At 35.4% G+C, this 16,730-nt stretch overlaps 1 protein-coding gene across 2 annotated transcripts in view; it reads left to right on the plus strand.

The window, feature by feature from the left end:
- Positions 1 to 2,143: 2,143 nt before the first annotated feature.
- Positions 2,144 to 16,730, plus strand: part of LOC149629856 (dual specificity protein phosphatase 10-like) — a 34,983-nt gene continuing 20,396 nt past the window's right edge. Inside the window, exon 1 of one of the 2 annotated variants that reach the window (XM_089851542.1) lies at positions 2,144 to 2,415. The gene's annotated coding sequence lies outside the window, so the exon portion shown is untranslated. Of the gene's footprint in view, positions 2,416 to 10,791; positions 10,989 to 16,730 lie in introns of those variants that run through there. The other variant, XM_089851543.1, reaches the window with a different exon arrangement.

Below are 16,730 nucleotides of genomic sequence, written 5' to 3' on the forward strand. Positions count from 1 at the left end.
AGGGGCTCATAAAATTTCGGAATCAAAAGTGACCGCGTTTGATGGTATGTGTCAATTGAGAGTCAAAATAGATTCTAATCCAAATTTTAATATTCAACATAATATTCAATCTTGTTCATAAATTTTCACACACTTTTATAGGGGTCAAAATAAAAAATTAAACAAAAATCAAAAGGGGGGTTTGCAATTTATAACCTCTATGGAATGTCTCCTTTAAGTTTCAAATTTTAGGGGTGTTTAGGTTAAAATCGTGCAGTTATGCACTAAAAAGAATAATGTTCAAAAATAGAAAGTTAAGATTTTTTTAAAATTGAATCAATCCGTCAACCATAATCTAAGTTCTTTATCCATAGTTTCAAGTCCGTTTATCAAAATAGTTTCAAGATTTTAATTTCTTACGACAAGTTGCTCCTCTTCCATATTTTTCTTAAGGGTTCAGGTTTCTATCTCCTTCTTCTCGATTTAAGGGTTAATTACTTTCTTTTTTTTTCTTTTAATATTTCGCGCACTCGCGCTCCTTCTCTTCTTCAACTTAGGGATTAAAAAAAATGTCTCCGAGTTTCTTTTCCGAAAAATTAAGGATTCAAATTGATGAAAAATAAAGGTATCAAAATGAATAAAATAAAATCTCCGATTGTCTAAGGATTTCTTAAGGGTGAGCCGACAGGGTTTCGTTAATAAGTTCAGGTATCGACTGAGGGTGGGACAGGAGGGACCTCGTATATATATCTTCTAGTTTCTCGCAAGGATTTCTGGGACAATGACGTTTGTTGATTGACTTTGGTTAGCCGAATAGTGGACCATATTTATGACGTAGCCGGGCGGATTCATGTTAACAACGAATAGGCAAAACTTTGAAATCTGGGACCAAATTGGGATTGGTCAGTTTAAGGGTTAAAAAAAATTGTTCTAGAAGTTTCTCGGGCCAGGTACCAGGATAGTGACTCAAGGTCGTGTTGCTTGGGGTCTAAATAAGCGAGACATTTCTCTGGGTTCTTGGAAAGTACTTTAGTTGCTAGGTATTTCATTTGGCACTGTGGATATAGGGGTATAGGAAAGTTCTAGAAAGTTCTTTTTCAATTTTGATGGGCTAGCTCCTCATATATTGTACGAAAGAATTTCTTTTCGGTTTATTTTAAAGGGATAGGTTTAAGTTTAAAGGGCTAGTATTATCTTTATGATGCTACTTTAAGGTATTTTGTTATTAATTTAAAGATTAATCGGAAATTTAATTTGATTTTCGAGTTAAGATGGTTACAGTTCTTGCCAATATCTAACTTAAAAGAGTTCTATAATTTCTTTAATGTTCTATTTCGTACCCATCACAATAGAGCTATATCAGTTGAAGGGGGGAAACGTCACAGTTGGGCTAGCCAATAAACGGAGCCGGTTTGCACCCTCCCTCCGTGCGGGCCGCTGAAGAACTCTATGCTAAATTTCCCGCACAATATGGCGCCTATAGGCGGAGACTGGCGAAACCCCGCCTCAAAAGCTCTCTTTTCCCCCCGAATTGAAATAGCTCTATTTGTTCAAGCTTATGACTGTCAAGTGCGCCTACTTTGAACAACAGTATATCGGTAATAATACAGAGAAAAATAGAGAGAGTGGAAAACTTAAATTTAAAGTTAACTACAATTGAAGTGCATTAAGAATTGGCCGAAAAACGTGTACGACTAATGTCCAACACCTCTGTAGACCATAAGTTCATAAGATATGTTCCATAAGTTTGTCACTGGCTACTGAGTGCATGTCGTGAAGTCACGTAAGTGAAACGTCATAGATTTTACACAACCAGTAAGGCCTCGTATTTAACTTTATTTCAAATAAATTCTCTATAAAAACCTCGCTTGTGTTTACTATTTGTACTTTAAAGGAAACACAGCTAACCTCAAAAAAATGTAAACAAAGCCTCTAGCCCTGTGTTTAGTTCGGAAACGTAACGCTGGGTGTCGCTGCGGACTCAAGATGACCTCATTCTCATTTCTATCTCGGCTCGCGCGAAAACCCGTACAATCTGTTATTTCCTTCCACCCTCCCGCATTAGCTCCCCATCAAAGACGAATCCTGACTGGCTGTTCGTGACGTAGCCGACGTCATACGGTGACTCATTCAGCGCTAAAACCGAACCATGGCAGAAGTTTACCTTCTGGCGAACCTGTTGCTGCAGTTTAACTTGAGATTTGATAGAGGTTGGTAGCGATTTTTATTAGCGCGGCGCGAGGCCTCAAAAACGAGTGTTCGAGTAGTGTTTTTAATGTTGTTCCTTCAAATATAAACAAACTATTTCCATTGTTAATTTATAAATATGCGAGGATTAAACTTGTGAACAATTAATTTATCAGTTTTAATCAAAGAATCAACGTCTATGAACTGTATTTTCATTTTAATCAAGGATTTATTGAAGTTAATTATTCTGTAAGTACACATTAATTCATTTGGCAACTTTAGTATTAAGTTAGTTTAGCACTACTAGGTTAGTTTAAATGCGGGTCAAACGCTGCGTGTAAGAACAAATTGGCCGAAATGACCCCGAGATTAATCATAAGTTTATAAGATGTGTTCTATAAGTATGACACTTCCTATTTTAGAGACATACCTATAGCTAGTTTTGAGAATGACGCGAGAATAGGCAGTCCATCTTTTTCTATTTAGTCTGTGCCTCACCAGGTGTCAATTAATTTTCATGAAACCATGACCTACGTCACTTCATGACAAGCTCCAGTTTGTAACCGGTGTCAAACTTATGGCCAACGTATCTTATGAGCTTATGGTATTGGTTACGATTAACAAAGGTACTGTGCAACTGTCGCTCTATAACTAGGTTAGTTTAAATGCGGGTCAAACGCTGCGCGTAATAACAAATTGTGCATAAATAACCCCAAAATTAATTGGACTACTTTATTCATTAAGTTCAAATTAAGTTTAATTAATGCCAAACTTAGCCAAGGCTTAACTGTCGCTATACAAATAGCTCATAATTTTGTATGCTGGTTAAAGAACAAATAGACTTAAATGACATCAAAATTTATTGGAATTCTTAATTAATTAAGTTAAAATTAAGTTTAATACTAAACTTACTTAGCCAAGGCTTAACTGTCGCTATACAAATAGACCAACATTTTGTACGCTGGTCAAAGAACAAATAGACTTAAATGACCCCAAGATTAATTGAAATTCTTAATTAATTAAAAGTTAAAATTAAGTTCAATACCAAACTTAGTCAAGGCCTAACTGTCACCATACAAATTGCTGGTCAAAAAACAAATAGACTTTAAAAATGACCCAATTAGGCTTAGCGGTTAACGTAATATTCTATTACAATACTTATAATATAAGTTTATTTATGTAATGTTAAAGTAGTTAGTCATTCTTAGTAATTAAGGAAACGGGGTTCATTGTTACGAAATGAAATGAATTATTGTCGATGAGACATGAATCAGCCCGAAGCCTGTCTGCACACCCCCGCTCGGAAAGTTTTGATTTCTAATGTCAAACTGAGCAGCAATCACAATTTTCCTATTAGACATATTTCATATGAATCATTTAGGATTTATGGTAAATTGAAACTGCTTGTTTTATGACTCTTGTTGTCGCTATTTACAAAGTAAATATGTATACAATGAAAGGAAACCAAACAAATATGAGGTCATTTAAGTGATACTAAGTGGTGTGTTGGTGTGTGTTTTAAGAAATTGTGAAATAGGGGAGCGGGTGAGTCACCGGAGTACAATTTCAATCGCTTTGTTCACCTATTAGTGTGATTTCACAGAAATTTGAAGCGTCACCATGCCTATTTGAATTCACGTGGGTTTAGATTAGGTTAGGTTATATTGACATGTGACTAATTCTTAGTGAATTGTCGTCGACTTTTTAAGTGATTCACGTCGCTTATTAGGTTTTTATGTGAATTGAGATTTCACGCGACCAAAGAAGGAGTTAAGTTGAAATTACACTAATTCACGCGACTCTAGGAAAGTTTAGGTTGAATTGACACTAATTCACGCGATTCTGGGAAACTTTAGGTTGCATTTACACTAATTCACTCGATTTTAGGAAAATTTAGGTTGAATTTACACTAATTCACAGCACGATGCTAGAAAAGTTTAGGTTGAATTTACACTAATTCACGCGACTCTAGGAAAGTTTAGGTTGAATTTACACTAATTCACGCGACTCTAGGAAAGTTTAGGTTGAATTTATACTAATTCACGCGACTCTAGGAAAGTTTAGGTTCAATTTACACTAATTCGCGCGACTCTAGGAAAGTTGATCCTAGAATAATTGTGGTTGATCTTACACTCACACGACTTAAACCAATGTGAACTTCATCTTAACCATTATTTTCACGTGAATTTAAAATAATTCACCAGCAAATTCACCAGAATTACGTTAAAATAGTATTCACACACATATCTACAACAGTGAATATCCCCTCGGAAAGCGGGTTATTGTATTCAACGTTCACGCGTGGTTGCCTTGGCTATATCATACAATTTTTCTTATTCAGTGATTAAGAAAAAAGTCTGTTTTTATTTTATCTTACCAAAATAAAATTTAAAAAAAAAACTTTTATAAGGCATATGATTCATAGATATAATTTACGGCCCAATCTGATAATAAATAATCTGTGTGAAACAGGTATTGCTACCTTTACCAACCTGTCTCTTTCAAGGTTATTTGTGCATGGGGTAACCCTTTATGACGTCATTTCTCCGTATAGTTCAATCCTCCCCACCCTTATCAGTCATAAAATATCGCCTTACAATCACAGTGCATAATTTTCGTAGAAATTTTATGTATTACATTTCTGGTTAAAATTGTTAAGGAAATTGAAATTCGTGATTTTTTTTTTTTACATTTTCATTCATCCGGGTTTTTACCGATTACACCCACGTGACCATAAAATATCTAATTTTTTATATGTATGCATATATATTTTTTAATTTTCTACCTTGCACTATCTGAAAAAATTCAAATTTGCAAAATTAATTAAAACTTAAAGGGAGGGTGAAATGGAAAATCTAGTGATTTTTTTTTGTGGTTGATTGTTCTACTAATTATCACACCAGTCTGCATTGTGAAACATTCAGGAAATACCAGTCTACGAATGATTTTAAAATTCAAAATAGGTTCAGATTTTAAGGATAATTTGGCATTTCCATAAAATCTGCACCTAATTTTAATTTTAAAATAATTCAGAGATATTTCCTGTATGTCTCACTATTCAGATTGGTCTTATAATTAGTAAAAGAATGCATTAAAAAATACTTGATTTTCAACTTCACCCTCCCTTTAATAGAATGCTTTATACCGAATAATTTTAGAACTGGAAACTGTCCCTTTCCTTGAAATACTCCGTATTTGGTCAACTGTCCTTTCCCTCTAAGAAAAACCCCTTTCATAATGTTGAGAGGTTGGTTTTTGAATAGCCAGAAAAGTTCCTATCTACTGGGTCTTTATGCCCCAATTCGACACGCTTCGCATAACAAAGGGTGCTTTGAAATTTATGGAAAACTTCGTGAACCCGTAGAAAAGACACCTCAAGAAGGTTAAGCCTAAAATCCTTTTATTCATTTTGAAAAGTTGTTAAAAACTTTGGTTTGTATTGAAATAAAATATAACAATAAAAATTAAATATAAAAATAATTAAATAAATATAAAAATAAATAAATAAATATGAAAATAAATAAATAAATATGAAAATAAATTATCTCCTATTACAAAATAATTAGCATTTAATTAGTCTTAAAAATAATCATTTTTTTTAGTGGCGTCTGCTAAATGGGACCACTTACCCCTTATCTCTCTCAGCCTGTGAGAATTCAACCAATCCCTTTAAGGGTAAGTAGTTCGATTTAGCAGACGCCACTAAAGCAATGGCGGACGACGCAGTAGTCCTTTATTATTTTTAAGACAAATTAAATGCTAATTATTTTGTAATAAGAGATAATTTATTTATTTATATTTAGAAAAAATCCATATGTTATGTTACCTAAAATTTTCCTTTAAAATAACATCATGCATATGTATGGATGTAGGGATAGATTTAATTTTAGAAGTAGGAATGGAGAACTGTTAGTATTTACTTCAGTCCAGCTCATAGCCCAGTATAGAGCCCCTCCCTCCAACACGTACCGAAAAGTTCACCCCCCCGTCCCGTGGAAGGGGGTCCGGGACTTTGACGCGCGCCCAGATTGCTAGATCTGTTCTCCATTCCTACTTCTAAAATTAAATTTATTCCTGATGGTTTAGTGTCAACATAGACATGAAAATCTTCCCTAAATTCATTCCCCTCTTTTAAAAAGCATACCCGTCTAGCTAAGCTAGAATCGAAACAGTTCTGTGAATGAATTTCAAAATTGTTATACTATTGTTAACCGAAACCGGAAAAGGAAGAGCTCCTTCTTGTTTCCGGTCCAACCCCCTTCCCCCGTCATCATTTGGTCACCACGTTTTTTTACTTTTGGTTTGTTCTCATCTCATCTGAATGAAATTTGAAATTCCCACGGTGGGGACTAAAGCAGGAAACACAGGGTTCTCGTTTTACCCTCAGCTTATATACAGGGGGTTCTAAAAATGGCGCCAGGACCGCTGTACCCTACGATTTTGAGTCCCAAATATAAGGCTTATCAGGGTTCGTACAAAATTTTCAGAACTAAATTTCCCCAACTTTGCTGAAATTTCTAAAATTCCCTGACTTTGCTGCAATTTTTAAAATTCTCTGACTTTTCCCTGGCCTTTTGGGCCCATTTTTAAAATTCCCTGACTTTGCTGAAACTTTTTAAAATTCCCTGACTTTTCCCTGACCTTTTCGGCCCATTTTTAAATTCCCTGACTTTTCCCTGGCTTTGCTGAAATTTTTAAAATTCCCTGACTTTTCCCTGACCTTTTCGGCCCATTTTAAAATTCCCTGACTTTTTCAGATTTTCCCGACCCGTGGCAACCCTGAGTTGAGTCAAAATTTGTATCGTCTGAAAAGGCATTTAGTAATACAATGAAATTTTGTTTTTAAAAGCCCCAAACTTGTAAACGGTATAACTTCAGCTTTCCTTCTGCACTGAACCCACCATTATGGCCATGCAATATATCGCACGAGTCTTAGCTCCTTATCCAAAGAAAAGCTCTCCATTAAATCCACTTCGGCCTTATTACCCATTTTGCTACACCCTGTATGTTTGTACAAGCTGGGTACATACCTATTGTATTGCAGTTCGCGAGAGTAAGACTAAACCAACCAACCAACCAAACCGGAAGGAAGTTGGTGTAGTATCACCCGTTTCCGGTTCCTTTTAAAATTAAAATTTGCAATCAAAAATTTTTTAGAATTATCGCGTCAGTATACTATAGATACATTGCTATTTAATTTTTTACAGTTAAATTATGAAATAGACCTAAATTGTAATTTTTGCATTAAACTCGATGTATTTGTACTTAATTCTAAATTAAATTAATTTTATTTCACTCGTGATTCTATATTGGGGTCAATTGCAAGAGCTTTAATTTGAATTAAATTTCAATTCTTGAACAAAACGTTAGTAATCTTATAGACTGTGTTTTTTTCTAGTACTATGCCATTTAGGGTATGTTAGGTTAAATATATAAAATCTTATCAGTTCTTGACAGTGTAGTTTGATTCAGTTCAGTTTTTATGCAGACCTTAACTCGGTTGAAAACTTCACGTAAAAAATATATTTTTATTTATTATTTATAAATTCGAAGGTTAATGATGTAACCTCCCGTAATAATCAAGGGACCTCCTGGGTTTCCACTCCAGGGGTGTACGGTTACATAGAGGATTAACACACAGCGTTACCTCTGACCTTTCCCCGTACTATATAAGCGTCGACTGCTTATGCTATTAAGTCAGTCATTCTCCACTACTAGAATGTAGTAGTATGCTCGAGCATAGGGCGTCTTGCCCTGGTATTGGACTTCATCCATTATTAGTAATTATTTAATTCTTTAGTTGTATAATGCAAGTCGGGATTTAATTATTATTTAATTAGTTAGTTTAATAAAGTATGATTGAACCTAAGGAACAGTGTAGTTTATTCTTAGTTATAGCCAAGGCTTTTATGGCCACGTGGGCGAGTTTAGTAATATCGCAAGCGTGGTTACAATATTTTAAGGAATTAGTTGACGAAGTTTCTTGAGAGGATTTTTAAACAACCTTCTATACATTCAGGGTTGTTATAAACGCGGAAAACCTGAAATACTAAAAATCATTACCGTGATTATTACTACTTCTCATCTTTTTGAACTAAACCCCACTTAAATTAAAATTAGGAATATTTTAAAATATAAGGGAAGTTCAATAAAATTGGGATATAATTAGTTTTTTATTATAATACCCTGAAATTGGGTATATTTTAATTTTTTTGTGTAATTCAATGAAATCGGAGGTATTTTAATTTTTCAGTATATATCATTGAAATCAGGGTTATTTTAATGTTTTGTACATTTCATTGAAATCAGGAATAGTTTATTTTTATAGCAGATTTAATTGAAATCAGGGGTATTTTAATTGTTAGTATATTTTATTGAAATCAAATCATTGAATATTTTTTTTAGTATAATTCAACGATATCGGGGGAATTATGATTTTAACAACTATCAATAAAATCAAAAATATCTTAAAATGTAAAGTTTTGATAAAATTCTTTAATGTTCTTGAGTTTTAACTAACTTTATCAAGTTTGCTCTAATTGGGTAATTTCTTCAATTAAAAACATCCACTGTGGATATTCGTCCTTCAGATTATATGATACAGCTGAAAATATCCATGATATGTCAAAAAAAAAATCTGTTTTTTTTTTACAAAAGTTATATGAACCCTGACAGTTTTTTTTAAATCCAAGACTTATTTTTCAAAGACATCCTTGGGTAGGAAAGACCGAGAACGTGTCGTGATAAAAACAACGATTCTTCCAGGGTTAGTCCATGTCAATGCGAACCTGCAATGAAACCAAGCTAGTATAGAGTACGTTAAGTTTTTTTTTTGCAAAAAAACCAGCACGGATTAACATTAAGAAGAAGATAAACTTCTCCTCTCATCATCTTAGTAAAGCTGCCAAAAATATTTTTTTAATGCGAACGCGGTTAGTGGTGTTGGATAATTGCTGAAATTAGAAAGCACTTATATCAAAAGTATATAGAAATAGAAACAAAAAGTGCACTTCATTAACAATTCCCTGCCTTTGGTTAACTGTAGACGACATGTAAACTCAACCCCTTACTGGAACCAAAGAGAATATACCAAGAGGAGCAGAAAGTTTAGCCTTTCACAAGGCTTTTGAAAAGCCCTTCCACGGTTTTGGAGTAACTAGATCCGGTTTTTGTTGATTGGCTAAGCAGCGACGCCTTTTATTGGTTAAATTATGTCGGCTGCTTACTTTGGTGGTGGCAAAGGGTTGATCTCCGGGTTGACCGTTGACGTACAAAAGGTAATTTTTAAGCAGACGACACGGTCACGTGAACAACCAACTGAAACTTGTTTCTCCAAATTCAGAGCCATGCACTCCCTATTTCCAAAGTTTCTGCTCCTCTTGGTATATTCTCTTTGCTGGAACTAAACCAATCTTGACGGAAATAGGTTTAAAGAAAGTACTACATGATGCTGGTGATCCAAACGTTAATTTCTGGTACTATAGGAGTTAGCATCTGCTACATTATGAGCCTCTAGAGAGCTTTCAGATGGGATAGTAGTACGTCAAACACACCCTCCCAAGTCTTACCGATGCTGTTCTGGTAGCCATATTGGGGGTGGTCTCAGCCTCATTCCTGTAGTTTAAACCCACCAATATGGCAGCGTAAATTATGCCACGAGACTCAGCTCCTCCTCCAACTGAAAGCTCTCTATTCACGACTTGTTCGCTGTGCCACTGTGCAGAGGGGGGTCGACACTATTCTTTTGGTAAAGGAGTTAGGGCTTCTCATATTTCACTGCGCGAGCAAGTTTCAACGATGTGTACTTTTCGTGTGTTATATCTATATACTTTTGCTTATATATATGTTAGTATTTAAAAAGTGCTTTGTTTGTATATCCTGTTTGATATACACAGACTAAACTCATTAACTTCTCAATTATATTGACCAATCAATCAACAGTGTTGTTGATAAAGAAAAGCCACTTGCCATCACAGAACCCAATGTTCATCTTCATGAAACACGTCTCTAATTAGGCATGGTTTTAATAAATTTAAAACTAATTTCTAAAATAAAACATTTATGAAGTCTATTGAGTATTTGTTTATTGTCAACAATGACATAAACCAAACCAAATCATTGAGTCATTGACCCAACCCATGTTGAGAGCAAATACTTATTTTCAAATGGGGGGAAGTGTCCATCCCCTTGAAATCTTAGTAAGTAGTCAAAGAGTTACGGAGTAAGATTTTCGTGCCAAGTTTGTTAGAATGAAAAAGGCGGGAAAAAAGTACTCATCGCATCCCGGGAGCCGGGCCGGGTTAACCCACCCTAACTTCCTCCCAGGGGTCCCCATGATCCATTCCTTCAAAATAGAAAAATAACAAGCAAAAATTCTTTTCCCCAAGTCTATAAAAAGTCACTTAACTTTTAGCTCGAACTACTTTAATAGTTATATTACGAATCAATACGCCTCAGTTTAAACTACGCGTTGTGTCGTGTCGTATGTGATCATTGGGAAAAAATTAGAATTCACTTGGTTTTCCATCCATAACCAACGGAACGGTTAAAACGATGATGTCATTGAATACGTCATCCTTTTAAGGGGAGGGTGCAGTTAGCCAGGGACCCGCTGTTGTAGGAAGGAACACTTTCGCTTTGGCACGCGAGCAGATCGCACGCGTGTTTCGGTCTCGGAGCTCAGGGTTTGTAGGCCCTAGTTACTACGGATTTCCGCTAGAGGCGCGAGAGTGGTGGTGTCCGTGTTCCGTTCCGTGTGTCTTTCGTATGGGACTTACTGACTTTATAATATACTAATAACTTTTGGCAACCTTTTCTGACTGGTAAGAGAATTAGAGATACTTTGCTTTGACTTTCTTTTAATTTCTGTTTTTTAATTCTTTCTTGGCTTGACATTTAATTTGAGGATTGTCTTTATTTTAAATGGTTTTTTTTTAATTATTTATTTCTTTTTAAAGATCTTTATTTTGTTTTAAACTGTTCTTTGGGGAATTTATTTGTTTCTCACATGAGTGTTAAAATGTTTTTCTGAATTTTTAAATTTCGCGCACTTTAATAATTGAAAATAATGTCACGTGATTAGGGTAGGGGTTAAGAACATGGATTTATTTATAGATAGGGTTTTCCAATAAGGTGGGATGATTCTAATGCTAATGTACCTTCTATTACATTTTGCTTCTAGGGACAACCCCTAAATTAGTCATGAACATTGATTGCCCTAGTCTTTCAGATTCTTATTTAAATTAAGTTAAATGCGGTTATCAGTGGTAAAACCCATAATTTGTTTAGGGGGTGTCCGTGATGGGATAATGTCATAGATGTTGCAATTTTTGGAACAACTTGTGTGCATTTAAATGTATTTAAAGCAACTCTATAGTGGCAAATTATACAATTCTCTCAGCTTCAAATTTAAATATAGACTCTATTTAGTTAAATGATAAATCTCTGTTCTACTCCGTTATCTTTATTAGCATAAGTTCATAAGATATGTTCTTCATAAGTTTGTCACTGGTAACTTAGAAACTTGAGCTTGTAATTTTTGAAGTGAGTGAGGTAGGTCATAGATTCGAGGTAAAGCGACATACGCCTGGTGAGGCTCTGCTGTCAAAGGGGGCTTAGTAATGCAGACTAAATAGAACCTAGATGGAACTTGGTCCTGCATGCAAAATTAACCACAGAGTGTAGGACTTCAATTCTCGCTTCCGTCGTTCTGCTAGAACTAGCTCGATCTGTAAGTCTCTCAGTAGCGTTACGAATTTGTATATTTAGTGTCACACTTATTAAAAATATCACTTATAAACTTATGATAGTGTGTAGACAAATACACACTCTGCAAACATTTACTCTTATTTTTATATGTACTTAACTCCGACTCAGGGAAAGCAGTTCTAAAATCCTTGAAATAATGCATACCGAAACGAATTAGAATGAATAGTAACTAAGTTAATAAAAAGAAAACTCGTAGCTCTCGGCTCCTCATTAAGAAAAATGTTAATGGGGCTTCTTCAATTCCATTAGGAGAAGCTTACGTGCAAGCAAACCGTGACTGACTCATTCTTGAATAACTTAACTGTGCAGTTGTTCTAGTCCGGGGTTTTTCTCTCTTTTTGATGCCCACACTTTTTCTTTCATAGCTTTAAGGTTTAGTGCGAAATGCGTAGAGAAATAAATGCACTTTAATTAGATTGTCGCCTGCTGTTATGACAAAATAGAAATTAAATTAGATCTGTGAATCTTCGGGATTTTATTTTATAGATGTGGTTTTATGGTTTGAAGTTTTTTACCTTGTTTGTAGAAATTCTTGGGAACTACTTGTATCATAGTTTGCTACATGATTTTATCATAAGTCTATTACGTAAGGTCCCCATAAGTATGAGTCGTCCCCAATTAGGTCCTGTACTCATATTAACATTTGAAAAATTTGGCGGGTACGAAAAAAGCGCCATCTATAGTTCCTAGGCTGTTTGCTTATACCGGAAGTTAGGATAGGTTTGAAATTACCATACCTGCTTCCTTCATTAGGGGCATTTGCTAATGACTTAAATTGACTTTGTTTCTGACTTATATGAACCTTACATAATAGACTCATGATTTTATACACACATCATAAGTTTATAAGATATGTTCCTACCATAAGTATGACACTTTCCATACTTCGTAATGCTAGAGACTTATAGTTCGAGAACGACAAGCGAGAAGTGCAAACTACACTCGGTGGTTAATTTTGCAGGACTTCCATCTAGGTTCTATTTAGTCTGCATTACTAAGCCCCCTTTGACAGCAGAGCCTCACCAGGCGTATGACGCTTTACCTCGAATCTATGACCAACGTCATTCACTTCATGACAAGCTCCAGTTTGTAACAAGTGACAAACTTACGGAACATATCTTATGATATATGAGGAAATGTGTTTTTTTGTTTGTACTCAAACTTAAAACCAGCCTGACTATTTACATGTATTAGAAACAATCATTTTGAATTTTGAATTTGGGTGTTATTTACTTTGTAAAATTCTTGCTTTAATAGAGAGATTAAAATTGGATCGGTCCTTGAAAAACCGCGAACGTATTTTCAGCAAATTTTAAAGAGATGGTGTTTTCTTAAAAAAATAAATAATACTTAGCTGTCATAGATTTTTTTTTAAAACCGCCCCACTAGCCTTCCCATTTGTACTACGTGAACTAAATTTTGAGCATTTCAATTTGACTGATGTAGCGCGACTTCATGCAGCCTTGAAGGCCACCAGCATTGCTAGAACAACGGAGGCTCTCAAAGAATAGACCGTATTGCTATTAGAGAAATACACTAATGTAACGTTTATTGGCGCCTTTGTCGTTCTATTGAGACAGTGTTGTAACTCTTTTATGTTCTTACATTATATCGTTTTGTTTAGCGATGTGTATGTCTTAAGCTGACGCTACTTATTCGGTATTCAAGGAATAAATGCTATTGCTATTGCCAAGGCTTACGGTTGTTACTCGCGTTAGGGTGAGCACACATCTTAAGTGATTGTCTATCCCCATGTCAAACTAAACAATTTCAACCTGATCATAGTTGACCCGAACTCCAGCAAATCCATTTTAGGCCGAAACAAACAAACCAAACCTAGCCTCGACCCCTTACCCTATAACTGAAGAAACCGTTATCTAAAAATCGTGTTATTTATTAGACTTCAATCTGACCCCCATTGATCCTAACCTAACCTTCCATATCTTAAAGCATGGTTTTCACTTGGCGTAAATCACGACTTTTCGCCCGACGTCAAGCGACTACCGAAAAAAAACCTAGTTACGCTGGACAGAAATTACGCTGAGTGTGGCGATATTAGCTTTCTATTTTTTCGGCCGCGTTCAACGTTAACGCTCTGCACGAGCCAATCAGCAATAAGCTAGAGTCGTGACGTCATTTTTGACCACGCGTGTTCGGAAGAGGCCGTCGGCGGTCCGCCATCTTTTTATTTATTTCGATCCTAATCGAGTCAGTTACTAATAAAAGTCCCTGAAAATGCCGAAGTTCAATGCTGAAAGGTTTATTGAAGAGGTTAGGAACGATACAAATATGTATGATATTAGAAACAAAGATTGCAAAAAAGAAAGACAATAGATGTTCCGCAATTAGTGCAGTGTTCAGTTTATCTGTTAAGCCTTGGTTCCATTATTTGCATGAACTACGCTAAGTGAAAACGCTATAGCGCTGGGCGACAACGTGAAAAACAAATCTGACGTTTGACGTCCAGCTGCAAAGTAGTTTTTTTCGGTCAAGTGAAAACCATGCTTAAACCTAACGAACTAAAACTAATTCTCAAGAAACGAAATTTAAACTAAGCCTGCAGACCTAACCTTTCTTAAAAAAATTAAAACCAAAGTATAGCACGTGTACCTGACCCCCTTGACTCTTAACCTAACCAAACATAACCCAAAGTTAACTTAAACTTAACCCTAATCAAACCTAAACTACTTCACCTAATCAAAAGCCTAACATGAAATGAACCATACCCAAAATTAAACCTAACCAAACATAACCCAAAGTGAACTTAAACTTAACCCTAACCAAACCTAAGCTACTTCACCTTAATCAAAAGCCTAACATGAAATTAACCTTACCCAAAATTAAACTTAACCCTTAAACCTAAACAACTTCACCTAATCAAATGCCTAACATGAAATGAAACCGAGGGGGTAGACACTTGAGAACTCTGGTGTACAATATGTCTTGAACTCAATGTACTGTCAAAGCTGAACTCTGAGTTCCGAAGGCTTTGAACTCAATGCACTGTCAAAGCTGAACTCTTTTGAACTCAGGTGTACACTGAGATCCAAAGTGTCTACCCCCTCGAATGAAACTTACCCAATCTTAAACCTAAAAAAACATAACCCAAATGAATTTAAACTTAACCCTAACCAAACCTAAACTAATTCACCTTAATCAAAAGCCTAACATGAAATGAACCTTACCCAAACTTAAATCTAACCCTAATCAAACCTCTACTAACACGCCATAAGAGTCCAGATTCTCAGTACTTCTGCATGAGTGACCCACCAACAGTAGCTGGTGTTTATTTCTTCCCCAAATTACGGAATATGTAGCAGCACCAGCTTGAGCTTGTAAGCAGCACCACGTGCCATGAGAGTGTACTGTCTTCATATTTTGAGTCTAGGCAACGAACGAACCTAACTTACTCATCGTCTCCCGTACTGATGTACAGAAATGGAGTTGTCTTCAAGAATATTACTTACTCCAGACCGTTCCGTACTTCCTTCTCATCCCGTTAGAAGATCTTTCTTAGTCTCAGATATTAGCAATGCATCCCCATCCCCTTCCCGTTCTCTAAAAACAACCAGAGACACTTCTAGAACTCTTTGGCATCCCTTCACCGAAACCAGAAATTATGTTGACTCGTCAAAGACGCGAGACATTTTAAAAAGGGTTAAATTTAATGAGGTTAGAAAACATTGCGGTCCCGCGGTTTATGACGAGGGGAAAAAACTATCACGTGATTTACAGGTGTCATCCCCATACTTTGGGGAATTTAAATTAGTTACTTTTGATTAAGTTATTGTGATATTTATTTATTAAGTACCTATACGGTCAATAATTTTTTTCTTTGCAAATTAAAAAAATCTCATTTTGAAATGAAGTTTGATATGATTTGAACGTGGTGAAACTTCTGTTATGGTTCATTCTTTATGCACAGGTACAATTAGTTAATTTCCCAATTTGATTGATCAAAGTGCCTAATTAAGGATCGTTTAATTCATCGAAATTGAAAGTTGAATAAAGAAAGGTCTAATTTTCAATAATGAAGATTATGGGTTAGTCCAAAGATTAATTAGTTAAGGGTTAATTATCATGCTCTTCGTGGTTTTCAGTTAAATAGTGTCATAGAACATAAGTTCATAAGATGTAGACACTACCTATACTTCGTAGTGCTACAGAATCCAAGCGTCACTTCATGACAAGCTCTCTGTAACTAGTGAAAAACTTATGCAACATATCCTTTGAACATGAATTTATTTATTAACATGAATATATATGTGTATCATTAGCCTTTCTATCATGTTATTCAGGGATGGGAGGGACCTTTCTATTACATACGCGTTTAACGTCATCGCGGTAGCCAATCAAAATCGAGACACCTGGAAGTTCGAACAGCAGACGACCAGTTTAACAAAATTGTATGAGGGATACAATTTTCGGTTAGGTTCACCAAACTGCGTCAACTGAATATTAAAAATGATCGCCAATACGTGAATAAATATCTCAACACGATGTCCGAAAGTGATAGTGATCTTTTAAAGGAAATTATATTAAGTGCCTGCAATGTTTTTCCTAATCTGAAACTGAAAACTGTTGGTAAAGTGCTAAGCCTTGGCCATTATGAAAATTAATGTAACGGTTGAAAGTAAACTACTAACATTTTAAATCGTGAGAATTGATGATGCTGGTTTTTTCCCTGCTGTTGGAGTTAAATTAATGCGGTAGTTGATCAATTTACAAGCATAATTAGCCTTCCGCGTGACAAGAGCTTTAGCTTTAAAAACAAACCGACAGAAATCCTCTGACGT

The sequence above is a fragment of the Phalangium opilio genome, unplaced genomic scaffold, assembly GCF_054372755.1.
Source record: "Phalangium opilio isolate 3A_F unplaced genomic scaffold, DU_Popi_V2 ptg000105l_1, whole genome shotgun sequence".
In the NCBI taxonomy this organism is placed as follows: Eukaryota; Metazoa; Arthropoda; class Arachnida; order Opiliones; family Phalangiidae; genus Phalangium; species Phalangium opilio.